The sequence below is a fragment of the Macaca fascicularis genome, chromosome 8 (genome assembly GCF_037993035.2).
Source record: "Macaca fascicularis isolate 582-1 chromosome 8, T2T-MFA8v1.1".
In the NCBI taxonomy this organism is placed as follows: Eukaryota; Metazoa; Chordata; class Mammalia; order Primates; family Cercopithecidae; genus Macaca; species Macaca fascicularis.
Window position 1 is genome coordinate 13,061,784 of NC_088382.1, and position 14,451 is coordinate 13,076,234.

The 14,451-nt window shown below is 49.6% G+C and overlaps 1 long non-coding RNA gene across 1 annotated transcript in view; it reads left to right on the forward strand.

Moving 5' to 3' along the window:
* LOC135964627 (uncharacterized) overlaps window positions 1–14,451 on the forward strand; it is a 24,130-nt gene continuing 9,679 nt past the window's right edge. The window contains exon 1 of the long non-coding RNA XR_010577131.2: window positions 1–124. This is a non-coding gene — a long non-coding RNA (uncharacterized lncRNA). The remainder of the gene's footprint in view (window positions 125–14,451) is intronic.

Below are 14,451 nucleotides of genomic sequence, written 5' to 3' on the forward strand. Positions count from 1 at the left end.
GGCCTTCTCGCCATGGACGCGGACGACTCCCGGGCCCCCAAGGGCTCCTTGCGGAAGTTTCTGGAGCACCTCTCCGGGGCCCGCAAGGCCATCGGCATGCTGACCAGCGGCGGGGATGTTCAAGGTGCGCGCGCCCCTACCGGCGGCGAGGGGGGGACGGACGGAGAAGGGGAGAACAGGGCGAAGTGGATGTGGCAAGGGCCGCGAAAGACAAGAAACCTTTGGCAAGGGAAGAAGAACCGATCTCTGGAAGTCACCAGGGCGGGTGGAAGGTCAGGGGTTCAAGGTTATTTTGGAATTTAGGTGCTGTGCTTCCTGCACGGTGGCTCATGCTTGTCATTCCAGTGCATTTGGAGGCCGAGGCAGGAGGATCGCTTGAGCCCAGGAGTTCCAGAGCAGCCTGGACAACATAGTGAGACTCTGTGTCTACAAAACATAAAAAAAGAAAGAAAAACACATTAAGATGCTGTATGTATTGGAAAATATTTATAGGTCATTCTTTTGAGCTCCATGTCCAGAAGCTTGCTAAAATGCTTGGGAGTTTGTGTACAGGCACGTGAGATTAGGATACAGTGGCAGAATCGCGGTGTTCTCTGTTACCCTGGTTTTGCCACCTGGGAGGAGTTACACATATTGAAGGTTAGTAAGTCCACGTCTCTTCTCTTCTGGGGAAAAAGGTACTTTGGAAACCAATATTATGTGGGAACGTGGCTTGGTTGGTACAGCCTCGGCTTAACAGGAGACAGCTGCCCTCAGCCCTGCAGGTGGCCTCAAATACGGTGGCCTCGAGCCCACATGGGTCACACCTGGGCTGTCCCTGGGGAAGCCCGCCACAGCGGGTCGCCTGGGCATTCTTTCCCTGGCAGAGCTGAAGTCACAATTTTTTTGTAGACTCTGTAAAGAGCTTTACCCTTCCGAGATGTGATCTTGAACCTGTTGGAGCATTTGGACGCATTTCTTTTAAGGAAGTTCACCTCCAGATGTGCTCAGAGGGCCTGGTCTTAGCTGCCACAGATTTACAAATTCTTACAGTAAGTAGGTTATTCCTCGAGAATTTCTCTGTTGTGCCCCCATTCTTTTTGCCATTTTATTCTGATTCTATATTAGTACTTGATTTTCCCTGACGTAGAAGACTATTGCCTGTAGCTAGAGATCAGAGCACACATTCCCATTCAAGTATTAACTTCAGGGGAATTATCTATCAGATGTAAAATTATGGTAAAATTCCATATATTAAAATGACCATAGCTACCATTTGTTGAAAATATTTTGTATACTAGGAGCTTTACAATTCTTATCTCCAAGCCTAGATACATGATCCCAAGAGAGGCATGCCCTCATTTTGGAAGTGGGGAGAAAGACTCACAAAGAAAAATAACTTAGGTAAGGGCATGAGGTGCGTACATGATTGTGGTAGGAGCAAAACAGATCCTAATTCCAAATATTGTACTGTCCCTTAGACCACCAAGAGTACTTATGTCTGGCTCTGTCGCTCAGGCTGGAGTGTAGTGGTGCCATCATAGCTCACTGCAGCCTTAAACTCCTGGGCTCAAGTGATCCTCCTGCCTCAGCCTTCTGAGTAGCAGGGAAGACAGGAATGCACCATCATGACCAGCTAATTGTTATTATTAATATTATTATTATTATTTCTGTAGAGACAGGATCTCACTATGCTGCTGAGACTGGCCTTGAACTCCTGGCCTCCTCTAGTGAGCCTCCTGCTTTGGCCTCCCAAAGAGCTGGGATTACAGACATGAGCCATCCTGTCATGCCTCCACCATGCTCTTCAGGGGTGTTTCTTGGTGAAGCTCCTTAATCTAGTTAATGCTCAAAAGTGAGCAAAACCAACTAGCTCAAAATTACACAGATATTCTTTGGGTGGTTTTGTGAGGGGAACGGAAAGTAACTTTTTATAGCGATAGGAGTCAAGGTGGCAAAAGTCATATTAAGGCTTAATACCAACGCCATGGGCTGCTTTTCTTCCCCCAGTAAAGTTCGTATTATTTAATTATAAGATAAAATTGAAAATGACTTTCCCATATTCCTGACTACCCAGGCCTTGAATGAAGAAAGTATTTCTCAGGCCAGTTTTTTATTTTTATTTTTTTTTCCTACTTCTTTGGGTATCTTCTGTTGTCCCAAGACATGTCTGGAAACTTAAATTGATTTTCGCTCACCCTAAAATAAGCTCCGCAGCTCTGGATCACGGACTGACCATGACTAAGTGCCCACCGCCACGTCACGCTGTGCCACACACCAAGAGTGACTCATTGTCTTCGTCACAGGTTGTGGCTTCTGCAGGGCCTGATGCCTGATGGAGCTGAATGTAGTGGGAAGTCCAGGTGCATCCTTAGGGTGGGCTGGATGCGAAAGCGGCGTCCTTTTTGCCTGTGGTGACATGAACATCAATACAGTATTTATAGAAAGTTCATGTAAATGGAGTAAGTATCAACCTTTCCAATCCTAGTGAGAATAGCTAGCGTTTAGTGACTCTGTTATGTGGCAGGCCCTCAGTGATGCTGGTCACTGACTTATCCCCACTTTACACATGAGCAAGGGATGCCCGAGGTGTTCCAGCTTCCCTGAGTTCACAGAGCTCCGTGGTGTGGCCGGGCCCTGTGGCTGCACTAGGGATGTTCAGGGCTTCGTGTAGCTGTGTCTTCGCTGGTGACCTTCCCTCGCCCAGTACCACGCCTGGCACTTGACAGGAACGCAAGTGTTTGCTGCCTGCCTCCAGCTTGGAATCTCCACTGAGGAGCAGGAAACCAGGGGTTCTAGCTGTCTTCTTCGTTTATGAAGTCCTTTACAGGAATTCAACCCTCTCTAATCAAAAGTACCCAACATCCTCAGGTCTATATGTATAAACTGTTAAGACTTCAAGATTAGCACCTTAAAACCGAAGTCAGAAGTGTGAAGTTTCAATTGACTGAACATGCATTAGGTCAATGACACACATATTTATTGGACACCAGGCTTGAGCCCCACATGGGCACCTTTGGTGTCTGAAGCAATATTCCTTGGGTGGTTTTGTGAGGGCAAAGGAAAATGACTTTTTATAGCGATAGGAGTCAAGATGGCAAAAATGATATTAAGGCTTAGTATTAATGTGATGGGCTGCTTTTCTTCCCCCGGTAAAGTTCATATTATTTAATTATAAGATAAAATGGAAAATCTCTGAAGCAATGCTTCGGAGCCCAGTAGGATGGAAGGGGAAACTGAGAACAGTGCCATTTCGCCTCACACAGCTCCGGCGCCCCTCACCATCCTGTGCACACACATTCTTCGATGGGATCTTTTCAGTGTAAAGTGCAGTAATTGATTTTGCGGAAATTACTGGGTCTGGGAGGCAGATGATGAGTGATAGTGTCACCCCGTGGCACAGTGGGAGATTTGTGTGATGGCATCATTTTCTATGAATGCAGACCGCTTTGTGTGCCATACTCGGAAGACCCTTCGAAGCTAGACAGTTTCTCATCTTTCAAAAGAAGCATGTTTTCCTTCTTGGTTACAGAAAACTAAAAGCTTTTGATACAGGACTCCAACTTTTTATCAGGGAGAATCAGGACTCTTTAAATAAGCTCTACCAATCGGATGGGCCGTCAGAAACAATTAAAATTAGAAAGATGAAGATACGGTAACAACGTGGTCAGGGCAAACGTCAGGATACCAGATTGCACGTTCACAGTTGCCTTTCTGCTAAGAACGTGCGGGTGAATATGGAAAAGAGGGCCATGTGTCAGTAGTTGGGTTGTGTTTTGTGTTTCTTTTCTACAAGCCCTTTCTGGTGTGTTTGTGTATATTAGAGAGTAGCTGCCCAGAGGCTGTCGTTTCCCTCCCCACTCCTGGGTTCTCTCCATCTTCACCCCCAACTCCCAGTCCTTTGTTTGGAATTGCAGTCATTGTGCTTGTCAGGATGGAAGAGGCAGCCAGACACATGGCAGACCAGAGCACTGAGAGGCAGAGACTTACTCATAAGTCCCGCCCTGGCCCTGCAGTCTGGAGTGCTGATTAGGGTCTCAGTGTTTTCCTCTGCAGAATGGAGGCATCACTCGGTCTCTGTCTTCTCTCCCTGTCTCTTTCTTCACTCCCCTCTTCCCTAACACACATCCACAGTGAAAGTCTTGAGGAGCCAAAAGAGAAAAGGCTGGACTGTGCTGGGCCCCCCTCCGACCCCAGGGCCCATTTGCTGTCTTCCCAGCTTCCATGTGCCCAGAGTCGCCTGGGGGAGCCTTCGGAGGTGCAGATCCTGACTGTGTGGGTCTGAGTGAGGCTCCGACTCTCACCGGTAGTGGGAGGGCGCCGGTGCTGTGGGTCCCCCTGGGGCCAGTGTGGCGGTTTGCAAATCGTGCAGATCAGCTTCTCCACTTCTCCAGGTTTCTCCAACGTCAGATGCTCCCAGGAGTCCTTTGGGATTGTTTTCTGACTTTGACCAGGATTTTGGCAGAGAAGATTCATTAATATAGGACCCCTTGTCTTAACGTACATATGTAAATGATCTGATCTGAAGTTTTCTGAATGGAAAATGATTGAAAGGTTGGCATGCAGTAGACTTGGGGAGTCATTCCTTCATATCTTTTCAGCTGTGTCTTACCACAATTAAGATTTTGTTTCTGTGTGTGTGGGGTTTTTTTGAGATGGAGTCTCCCTCTGTTGCCCAGCCTGGAGTGCAGTGGCTTGATCTGGGCTCACTGCAACCTCTGCCTCCTGGGTTCAAGCGGTTTTTCTGTCCCAGCCTCCCAAGTAGTTGGGATTACAGACTTTCACCACCACGCCCACCTGGGTTGTGTGTGTGTGTGTGTGTGTGTGTGTGTGTGTATCTTTAGTAGAGATGGGGTTTCACCGTGTTGGTCAGGCTGATCTCGAACTCCTGACCTCAAGTGATCCACCCACCTTGGCCTCCCAAAATGCTGGGATTACAGGCTTGAGGCACCACACCTAGCCTTATTTCAGTGTTTCTGTAATCATTTCACACATTAATGGACCACCTTCGGTGAGTCAGGGCAGGCTTTAGGCAAAGGAACCAAGCCCTTTATGCCCCTGGAGCTCTCACTCCTGCGGTGAGACGCGGGTACAATGTGCCTGTAGCTGGACCTGAGAAGAAAAGTTCCTGTCTTATGAAAGGGCCCAGGGGAGTCTCTAGTTGGGGCAATTTGACCTGACCCCACGGTGAGGGAGGGGTCGGTAGAGGAGGGTGGCCCAGAGGAGGACCTTGGATTTGCCTTAGGGGAACTGGGAAGCAGGTGGAGGGAAGCCAACTGACTGGGAAGCAGACTGACTGTCTTCGATAAGGGTGGCTCTGTGGAGAGGAGAGGACAGGACGGGAGGTCATGAGTTTAGGGTCTCACAAGAAGCGGCCACAGATGGAAGCTTATGGGGTGGGGCATGTGGCAGGGCAGCCCTATGCCCAGAGACACACCCTGCCGAGGAGACCCAGGGACTTGAGTGTGTTGGGGCGGCGGGTAAATGGGCACTCAGCTATTACCGCTGGAAGGCAGAGCGTGTGAGCTGCGGCAGACACGGGCAGGTGGGGTAAAAGGAGAGTCTTCACAGCAGTGCTTAGAATAGCAGGAACTGGGAAAACCAGCAAAAAACTATCAATAGGAGATTAATGAATCCATTATGGCACCTGGAATGGAAGGAATTTTTGTCAGCGTTTAATAAGGAGCTTTGTGCTGGTCGAAAGTCAGGAGGTGCACAGTACACTCAAGGGCGGTATTGAAGAGCCGATTCCAGAGCAGCTCTGCACAGCAGATCCCCCTGGGGCCAGAGGGGCCGTTTGCAAATCCAAGCAGATCTGCTTCTTGGATGTTTCTCCAACGGGAGCATCTCCCAGGATTGGGGCCTGCGTGGGTGGCTTGTGTTATTTATGCAATTTTAAATGATCTAGTTGCCACATTAAAGAAAGGCGGGCCGGGACAGGGGGACACTGGGTGCCATGACTCACGCCTGTAATCCCAGCACTTTGGGAGCCCAAGGCAGGTGGATCACTTGAGCCCAGGAGTTTGAGGCCAGCCTGGAGAGCATGGAGAGACTCAGTCGCTACCAAAAATACAAAACAATGAGTCGGATGTGGCGGTGCACACCTACAGTCCCAGCCCCGTGGGAGATGGAGGTGGGAGGATTGCCTGAGCCCAGGAGTTGGAGGCTGCAGTGAGCTGTGACTGCACAGCTTCACTCCAGCCTGGGCAACAGAGTGAGACCCTATCTAAAGAAAAAAAAGTAAAAAAAAAAAAAAAAAAAAAAAAAAGCAAAAAAAAAACCTGTTTTATATTCAGCATTCAGCCCACTATTTTGATAACAATCAGTTATTGTGTTGATTAATATTTTACACCGTTTTCCGTACTAAGTCTTTGAAATCCATTGTGTAAAGAATCTTAAAGTTCATCTCCATGTGGACGGGGTGCACGTGGCCAGCGACTCCTCTGAGGGACAGTGTGGTCACGGCGATGGGTGGCGTGTCCTGCCTGTATGTAGAAGGTCCCCGTGTGGGTGTTTCTGCGAAGGCCCTGAGGGATGTGCAGGGGAGGGCTGACACCCTGCCACGCAGAGGACCCTGGAATGCAGCACGCTGCCAGTGCCCCCCCGCCCCAGCCCCTCTGCTGCCTGAGCTCTTTCCCAGATGTCCACTTAGCTAACCTCCCTTCCCTTCTTCCCTTTCCTTCTTTCCCCAAACGTCACTCTCAGGCAAGTCTGCAGGCTCTCCGATTGTCAATGGCAGCCCTTCCTCCTCCCCACCCTCTTAACACCCCCACCCCACTTGTTATTTTTCTCCGTAGTGCTTATGGCCATCCACCCCTGGGCATCATGCATTTGTTCACTGTGTTTCTTGCTTTCGGGTCTCTCCTGATCGGAAGAAGCTCCGCCGGGACCAGAGATTTTCTATTTTCTCACCGGCACATCCACATAGCGCCTGGCAGCGATGGCGCTTGGGGCACTTGAGGTGGACAGTGAGCCGGTGGTTGAGTGAAGGGCACTACAGATTTATCTCAAGCCCTCCCCTGACCCTACCGGAAGACACGGTGGTCTGCACAGTCCAGATAGTCAGAGAGGCCCCCGGCTCGATGACTTTGACCCGGCGGGGGTGGGGATGGGGGAACAGCACGTTGACAGAATCGCCCCTTGGTATCCCACCTCCCCATGCCTACATAATCCCTACATTGTCAAAGGAGAGACCCCTAGAAAGAGCTTTGGCAGCAGGAGTGAGATCAGCGCAGTGCAAGTTCATTTTCTGACAAACCAGTGGCAGCAGTCGGCAAACTGACTTTATTTCTCAAAAAGAATGTTTGCATCGAAATTAACAAGTGAGTGATCAGCAGTGTGGGAAAATTCAGGAAAAGCAGTTCAGTGCTGTGAGAGAGGGCGAGGTAGGGAGCTTTAGTACTCCAGACAACGGAGGAGGTAAAAGGATAGAACTAGATTATTTCATTAGATTTCATCTATTCTTACTTTTTTTTTTTTTTTTTTTTTTTTTGAGACGGAATCTCGCTCTGTTACCCAGGCTGGAGTGCAGTGGCGGAATCTCGGCTCACTGTAACCTCCGCCTCCCGGGTTCAAGCGATTCTCTTGCCTAAGCCTCCCAAGTAGCTGGGACTACAGGCGCATGCCACCACGCCCGGCTCAGTTTTCTTTGTATTTTTAGTAGAGAAGAATTTCACCCTGTTAGCCAGGATGGTCTCAATCTCCTGACCTCGTGATCTTCCTGCCTTGGCCTCCCAAAGCCCTGGGATTACAGGCATGAGCCATCGCGGCCAGCCTATTCCTTCCTTTTTTTTTTTTTTTTTTTTTAAGTACAGTTTGGATTTTATCAGAGCAGAATCCCAGGAAACTGAGATTTTTAAACTGGGAAATCCAGCTCCTCCAAGTAGCCAGGAAATAAGGGTGACCTTGTTGGAACCGAACTGTCGATTCCCTCCTGGGCAGGGGTCGCCGCGAAGGATCACCGACACGAGATTCACAGCAGAGAGTTATTTATTACTAGCGCGCTAGGGTCCCAAGCTCTAAGTTGGCCCTGGGACCCCGAGTGCTTGTTACAGGTTGTTTATATAGGCAAACACAAGTTCAAACACAGCTTAAGGCGCGAAATTCAAACAAAGCTTTAGGCGCGTGGTAATTGGGTCTAGCTATGGCCTGAGCAAGGTGTCTTGTTCTAATTGGTTAGAGCAGGACCTTATGAGGTTTTTTCTTGGAGTTGCTGATTCCGGGAACTTCGAGGCGGGTGGGACCCCCGGAATTGGCAGGGTGGGACCCCATGAGGTTGTTTCCCGGAATCGGCAGGGTGGGACCCTATCAGGGTGGGACCCTATCGAGGCAGGGTGGGACCCTATCCAGAGCCACCTGGTGTTAATTTTTTCTATATGGGGCCTAGTTTCTAAATTTTATGAGGCCTAGTTTCATTCCCTCCTCTTTTTGTGTCAGAGGCTCAATCTTGAGCCTCTTCTTCAGTCCTGAGGGTCTGGTATTGTTGGGTCAGAACCATAGCATGTACTATGTTTAATCTATTTTTAATAAGGGTGAGTAAGCGGTTGAGTATGCATGGCCCGAAAGTCAGGATGAGCGTGAGCAGGATGAGGGGTCCTAAGATGGTGGAGATTAGGGTGCTAAGCCAAGGGGATTGGTTGTACCAATTTTCAAACCAATTTTGCTGAGATTCTCTCTCTTTTTCTTTTGTCTAATCTTTCTCTCAGTTTTGCCATAGAATCTTTAACTACTCCTGAATGATCTGCATAAAAACAACATTGCTCTTTCAGGGCTGCACAGAGCCCGCCCTCCTTCAGAAAGACAATTTCTAGTCCTCGTCGGTTTTGTAATACAACTTCAGACAGAGAAGTCAAGGACTCTTCAAGTTTTGTGATGGATTGTTCTATGGCTCTAAGGTCTTCATCTATGGCTACTCTAAGTTGTTGCAGATGATGGTTACCATGCACCAGGGCTGCTGTCCCGGTCCCAACTCCAGCCGCTACCCCAATTCCTAACATTACGGCGAGGGTGAGGGAGATAGGTTCTCTCTTTGGTCTAGTATGAGTTTTTTGCTCATACCGGAGATCAAAGGAGTCTCCAGAGTGATAGTATACTCGGGGAACAACTTGTACTAACACGCAATAGTGGGTGCCACTGCTAAAAACGGCTGTGGATATACAGGGGGTGAGCCCAGTGTTGCAAGCCCACCAGTCCGTCTCGGAGGGGACCAAATAGTGATTGGAGCTGGGTACTGTCAAGGTTACATTACAAAGATGCTGATGACTAGGGGGCACCTGGCCTATGCAGGTTCCTGACCCAGAAACTTCAGCCAGGGTTAGTTTTCTTTGTTGTTCCCATGCGCATCCAGTAGGATTGGCGGAGTTAGTGAAATTATTAGTGGAGGCAATGCCTTCATAGTAAGGGGGGCCTGTTGCCAGACATAGCCAGCAAGAGGATGTAAATTCTGGCTTTGTCTGGTTTAAAGCGAAGTAGGAGCCCTTTATGAGATTTAGGAGCCTGTCACCTATTCCCAGGTCAAGGGGCCCGCGGGTGACGTTTTGGGCTGAAGGTGTGTATTTAGAGGAGGTGGAGATTAGAGGCGGGGAAGTGCTTTTAGGAGCTCTTGGTTGGGGCTCTCTTGGTGCAGGAACCAGGGGCTTCCTTGTTTCTGATAAAACTTGGTTTGGTCCTACTGCGACAGGGGCTGTGATAGGGTTGACTATTAATTTGATTTGGATAGGGATTCCATACAGTGGCTTTTGGTATAAATATAGGCCCCATATTAACCCGGATATCCAACGGTTATCAGATTTTGCTGCATCTTCAAACTTGATGCGGACCAGATTGCAAGTTTTTGAATATCGGGTTCTGGTGCAGCGCTGGACAAAGGACATGGTTATGTACCAGGGTTTCGTGGCCCATTTCCATTCTCCATCATTGGTAGTTATACAGGACCAACTAGCGCAAAACAGGGCATCTATTTCTCCACAAGTTTTTTTCATTTCTCCTGTCCTGAATCCGGGACAGGCATAGAACCCGTTCTGGCTTACGGACACCCTTCTAGCCTGTTTTCTCCATTCTCCCCCTTCCATGTCATCTATTTTTGCTATTTTGTCTAGGTTGAAATAGAGGTCAGGGAACCAAGTCCCCATAGGAGCAATTTTTGAGGTTTTATCTAAGACCTCATGAGTACTAAAATCAATTACCTGCCAGGTCAGGTTATATGGCCGGTGGGGGTTATTACTGCCAGCGACGCAGGGAAGGAGGGCTAGTAACAAGCAAGGGGCTAGATACGAGAGAGTCTTATCTTGAGCGGGTCCTCGGAGCGTCGGAGTCTCCATGTCTCAGGTGGTGTTGGTCCGGGCGTCCCTGGAGCAGCCTTGGCGTGGGATGCGTGGATCCAAGTGGAGATTCCGTCAACCTTTATGGCTGTGGGTGTGGTCAGGAGAACAATGTAGGGTCCTTTCCACCGAGGCTCTAGTCCTTGAGTGCGATGCCGTCTAACGTAGACAGAGTCTCCCACCTGGAAGGGGTGACTGGTCTGTGGATGTCCTGGTTGGTACAGTTCTGCCAAGGGGCCCAGATTTGGGCCTGTACTGCTTGGAGTCCTTTTAGCCGGGCCTGTAGGTCAGTCTTAGGATCGGAGGGGGAGAAGGAATTAAGCAAGGTTGACAAAGGGGGAGGTCCTCCGTAGAGGATTTCATATGGAGTGAGCCCAAAACGGTTAGGTGTATTCCGGGCCCTTAACAGAGCTAAGGATAGGAGGCGTCTCCAATCTTTTAAACCAGTCTCTAAGGTCAATTTAGTAAGGGTCTCTTTTATTGTTCTATTCATTCTTTCTACCTGTCCTGAGCTCTGGGGTCTATAGGCACAATGTAATTTCCAATTAATCCCCAATATCCTGGCGAGCCCCTGACTTACCTGAGAAACGAAGGCCGGCCCGTTATCTGACCCAATTACCTTGGGAAGTCCGAATCTAGGAAAGATTTCTTCCAAAATTTTCTTGGCTACTATGCGTGCCGTTTCTTGCCGGGTGGGGTAGGCTTCTACCCATCCTGAAAAGGTATCTACAAACACCAGTAAGTACTTATATCCAGCATAGTGAGGTTTTACTTCAGTGAAGTCTATTTCCCAATAGACTCCTGGGCGGTTACCACGAGTTCGTTTCCCTTCTGGCACTCGGGTAGCCCCAGCGTTTACCTGCTGACAGACCTTACAGGCAGATGTCACTTGTTCTACGAGGGTACTTGCCTTTGGGATTAGAAAGTCAGTTTTTTCAATCAGTAATTTTAGCTTTCGATTACTCAAGTGTGTCCAGGCATGCATCTGCTGGATCATTGCCAGGGCCTCCTTTTGGGGAAGGACTATTTTTCCTCCTTTTTCCCAGTTTTTAGTGTCTTTGTTTTCTATAGCCCCTATGGCCTTTGCTTCTTCCTGGTCTTCTGGGGTATAAGTATGTTCAATAGTTATGTGGCTGGTTTCGTCAGGTTCTGTGGCTAGGGTCAGTACTTCCGCCATGGCGGCTTGCCTGGCTACTTGGTCAGCCTGTCTGTTTCCTACTGCGACTGGATCCTGTCCTTTCTGATGCCCGGGGCAGTGAATTATAGCCACTTCTTGAGGAAGAAAAAGGGCTTTCAATAAGGCAATTATTTCAGCTTTGTTCTTGATTTCTTTTCCTTCTGAGGTTAGGAGACCTCTTCTTTCATAGATACTTCCATGAGTATGAGCCGTTGCAAAGGCATACCGGCTATCAGTATAAATGTTAGCTTTTTTCCCCTTCGACAGCTCTAGGGCCTTGGTTAGTGCTATTAACTCAGCCTTCTGTGCAGACGTGCCAGGAGGTAGTGATTGTGCCCAAATGGTGTTGTGGCCATCTACTACCGCCGCTCCCGCCCTCCGGGTACCTGAGTCAAGGTAACTGCTGCCGTCTGTGTACCAGGTGTGATCCGCGTCTGGGAGTTCTTGGTCTTTAAGGTCTTCCTGTGTTCCATGGGTCTCAGCCAGTACTTGCCGACAATCGTGTGGGCTTGGTTGGTCTTCCAGTACCGGCAGCAGCGTAGCAGGGTTTAGGGTGACCGGAGGGCCAAACTGGACGGGGTCCGTGTCCAGTAGGAGGGCCTGGTAGTGGGTTAGGCGTGCGTTGGTTATCCACCGGTCTGGGGGCTGCCGCACTATGGCCTCTAGAGCATGTGGGGTAATAATAGTCAGTCGCTGCCCAAGGGTTAACTTAGCAGAGTCCTTGACCAGCATAGCGGTGGCTGCCATGATACGGAGACACGGGGGCCAGCCGGCCGCCACAGGGTCTAGCTTCTTAGACAGGTATGCTACCGGTCTTTTCCAAGGCCCTAATTTTTGGGTCAAGACCCCTTTGGCAATTCCTTGCCTTTCGTCCAGGAAGAGGGTAAAGGGCTTTGAGGTGTCCGGTAACCCAAGGGCCGGGGCAGACAAGAGTGCTTGTTTTAGTGCCTCAAAAGCCAATTGATGCTCTGTCTGCCAGGTGAAAGGGGTGCTCTCCTTGGTGAGTGCATAAAGGGGGGCGGCCAGTTCAGCAAAACCGGGTATCCACAAGCGACAGAACCCAGCAGTTCCCAAGAATTCACATACCTCCCTGGGATTTCGTGGTGGTGGAAGGCGAGCCACTGTCTCTATGCGCCCAGGGGTGAGCCACCTTTTCCCTTCACTCAGGATATATCCCAGATATGTTACCTTGGTCTGACAGAGCTGTGCCTTCTTGGCGGATGCCCGGTATCCTTTTTCACCCAGTGCCTGGAGTAGATGCCTGGTACCTTGTATACAGATTTCCTTTGTAGGAGCAGCCAAGAGGAGGTCATCCACATACTGGAGTAGAGTTACTTCTGGATTTTGGGTCCGGAAGTCGGTCAGGTCTCGATGAAGAGCCTCATCGAAGAGAGTGGGAGAGTTCTTGAATCCTTGGGGAAGCCGGGTCCAGGTCAATTGGCCCGAAATTCCTTTCTCAGGATCCTTCCACTCAAAGGCAAAGAGTTCTTGGCTTTGGGGGGCCAGAGGTAAACAGAAGAAAGCATCTTTTAAATCTAATACTGTAAACCAGTCATAGCCTGGTTTTAAGGTGCTGAGTAAGTTGTAAGGATTGGGGACCGTGGGATGGATGTCCATGGTTCTTTTGTTGATTTCTCTCAAGTCTTGGACAGGCCTGTAATCCTGAGTACCAGGCTTTTTTACTGGCAGAAGAGGAGTGTTCCAGGGCGAGCGACAAGGTCGCAACACTCCGAGTTCTAGAAATTTGTTAATGTGCTGCCGAATTCCTATATGAGCCTCTCGGCTCATGGGATATTGCTTGATAGACACGGGCACCGCCGTGGGCTTTAGATCAATTGTGATTGGGGCTTGATACTTAGCTAGCCCGAGTCCTCCCGTTTCCGCCCAAGCTTGGGGAAAATCTTGCAACCAAATATCAGGGAGGCTAGTGATAACCGGAGCGTCGAAAAGCCGATGCTCATCTTGCAGAGACACAGTTAAGATTTGGATGGGCTGACCGTCCCGATTTAATACCTGGGCCCCTGTCTCGGAGAAATGGATTTGGGCTCCGAGCTTGGTCAGAAGATCTCGCCCTAGGAGGGGGTAGGGGCATTCAGGTACCACCAAGAAGGAATGTGTCACCATTCCTTGTCCAAGGTTAACTGTCCGGTGGTTAGTCCACTTGTGCAATTTTCCCCCTGTTGCCCCCTGGACCCAGGATGTGCGGGAAGACAGGGGCCCGTCTGCCTTTGTCAAAACTGAATGTTGGGCGCCTGTGTCCACCAAGAAGGTGGTGGGTTGCCCCCCTACAGAGAGAGTTAGCCGGGGCTCGGGGGGGGGGCTCCAGAGCCTTGACACCCCTATTCGCTATCTTCACCTAGGGTGAGGACAGCGGCAGGTTTCTTTTGGTCTTTAGGACGCTTGGGGCAATCTTTAATCCAATGTCCCCGTTCTTTGCAGTAGGCACACTGGTCTTTTTCCACTTTTGGCCACCTCCGCTTCTCTCCCTCTCTCCCTGGTCCTTTCTCTCTCGCAACTGCTGCCAGGATTTTTGTTAAATGCTTATCCCTCACTCGGTCCCTACGATCCTCTCGCTCCATCTGTTCCTTCGCTAACCTGGCTTCCCTTTCCTCAGGGGTTTCTCTCTTATTATACACTTTTTCTGCCTCCCTAACCAATTCCTGTAATCCATAGGTTTGGATTCCATCTAGCCTTTGGAGTTTTCCTTTTATATCTAATGCAGCTTGGTCTATGAATGCCATAGCTACGGTAGCCTTATGTTCTAGGGCCTCTGGATCGAATGGGGTATACATTCGGAATCCTTCCAGAAGCCTTTCCATGAAGGCTGCCGGGCTTTCATCCCTTTCCTGAGTTATGGTCCTTACCTTGGCCAAATTTGTGGGGCGCTTTCCTGCCCCTTTGAGACCCGCCAACAGAGCCTGGCGATAGATTCGGAGACTCTCCCTACCTGGTGCCGTTTCATAGTCCCAGTCTGGG